This window comes from Palaemon carinicauda, chromosome 35, assembly GCF_036898095.1.
Source record: "Palaemon carinicauda isolate YSFRI2023 chromosome 35, ASM3689809v2, whole genome shotgun sequence".
Classification (NCBI taxonomy): Eukaryota; Metazoa; Arthropoda; class Malacostraca; order Decapoda; family Palaemonidae; genus Palaemon; species Palaemon carinicauda.
Genome location: NC_090759.1, coordinates 1,754,271 through 1,756,770, shown reverse-complemented (window position 1 = coordinate 1,756,770; position 2,500 = coordinate 1,754,271).

The following is a 2,500-nucleotide window of genomic DNA, read 5'->3' as shown; positions in this document are numbered from 1 at the left end:
AGAGGAAAAGCTATTAAAGTAATTAGATTGCAGAAAGATGCTCTGGCAATGAAGGTAATGTGTTAGCCACAAGACATTTCAAGAAGTTATACTAGAATACAACAACGTTAAATTGAGAAGTATGCCTTGCCTGATGCGAGAAAGGAGACATAAAAGAAAATTACAAACCCAAAATTCGGGAAGGTGAATCTGTTCTCAGTTTTACAACTCGCATTTCTCGTGATTGCGAATCATTTGCTACCCGGAGTGCCAATCTCCCAGAAGGAGATAAAAAAGCAATTGCCCGTAAACGTATTCACAGATTAGTAAACCCGTATTTATGTGGTTATTTGTTCAATGACAATCGCTCGTTAGCAGACGCAGTGAGTGCGATACAAGACATGTTACACATTTTGTCAAAAGAAAAAAGGACTGGGAATAACAGGCCCGATTCCGAGAAGTTGACAGCTATGAGAGGCACTCGACCCCCAAAGGGGGTTAGGGGAGAACACAGTCAGCTGGTTAGAAGATGCTGGCAGTGTAGGGGAGAGGGGCACCGACGAGTGGAGTGCTCCACCCAAGGATCCCCCCACTGTTACACCTTTCAGGCCTATGGTCATCTATTTCGAGAGTGCTCGGCAAAAAACACTGATGGCGGGCAGGCTATGGCAGACATACACCTCCCCCCACCCAACATCCGAGTAAAAGGAAACAGAGGAAGGGGTAAAAGAGGGAGTTCGACGCCTCCATTACCCACATGACATCACAAGCAGTAGCTGAGGCAGTGCTTCCATTGATGAAGGCGTTACAGCAGGCATTGGGACCTCCATTGGTACCCCGACCTCACCCCCGCAGCACTAGGGAGCAGCGATATTGAAGCTGAGGTAATTGGCCGGTGCCCCATTTCTCGTAATGGCCGGCTAGGATTGTTAGCAGTTAGGATTGACCTGCCAGATAAATCCATTGGATCACTGATCGACAGAGGAACCAGCGTTTCACTGATTAAAAAAAGATTCTCCTCAAACCCACCACAGTCAGCGGCATCCATCGTCCTCGACACGCCAGGAGGGAATAAACTATGCATAAACCATACAACAATCGTCAACTTTAAGGTGTGATCTGTGAAGTTTACAGATGATTTTTTTGTCTTGTTAACCTTGGGAATTCCAGGAATCGAGGATTTTTTAGGAATAGATTTTATTGCATGTAATTAAATATGCATTTTTGGAGGAAAAGATACAAAAACAGTAAAAGCAGGAGAGTACATTTTGCAGATAGAAAGTCATGAGAGAGTACGAACTTGTGCGGGCTCGGAGAGACATTTAAATAAGGTAAGGGCTGTACCTGAGAGAGAAATGTTGTCCACTCAGACACTTACGAGCATATCAGTGACCCTGTGTCACCCTCTTCCGGAAGGAACAAAGGTCGTTGTTAGACCCCATGACAATTGGGCGCATATGATTTTAGAGCGCTTATTGGAAATAAAAGAAAACAGAGCTGATATAACGATAGTTAATTTGTCAAATAAAAGAGTTGTGTTAGGAAGTGATTCTGTGTGTGAATTAGAGTTATGAGAAATTGCTAATAATGGGACGTTGGGAGCCACAACTCCAGCTAACACAGACGAACGCACTCAGAATTTGATTATGTGAGCGCAAAAACTATGTCCGTCAGAATATCAACTTGTAGTTTGTGATATCGTCAATAATCATTCCGATGTGATTGCAAATGGAGATGAGCCACCCAGGAGGAATGATTGATTCCCCTTTAGCATTGAAACTGGGTAGACGTAACCGATTAAGTCAAGGCCTTATATGGTACCCATTCATTTCCAAGAGAGATAGAAAGGGAAATTAATAAATTAAGGGAACAAGGATAATCGAGGAGAGCAAATCCCCCTGGGTTTCTCCAATTGTAACTGTTAGGAAAAAGGATGGCTCGGTAAGATTGTGTGTTCATTATAGGAAGTTGAATGCAGTCACAAAGGATAATGTATTTCCATTGCCCTCGATCGAAGAATTACTTGTGAAAGTAGGGGATAGTAAATATTTTACAACTGTTGATTTAAAATCTGGATACCATCAAATACCTATTCAAGAAGACAGTAAATGTAAAACAGCATTTATAGCTAACAATCAACTATTTCAGTTTAATTTTCTTACTTTCGGTGATAAAAATGTTCCAAGTCATTACTTTAGAGTAATAATGGCGGTTTTGTCTCCCTTTATTGACAATAATGTTCTGGTTTATTTAGACCATATCATAATTACAGGGAAAATGGCTGAAGAACATAATAATAATATTCGTAAAGTTCTTGAAGCATTGCCACATAATGGTATGAAAATAAATTTGTCAATGTGTAAATTTTTCTGTAAACAAGTGGAATTTTTAGGTTACATAATAACCCCAAAAGGTATCCAACCCTGCCCCAGTAATGTAGCGGCTATTAGAGATTTCCCCAGCCTACGTAACTGTAAGGAATTAGCTCGGTTCCTTGGGCTCGCTGGGTATTACCGTAAAT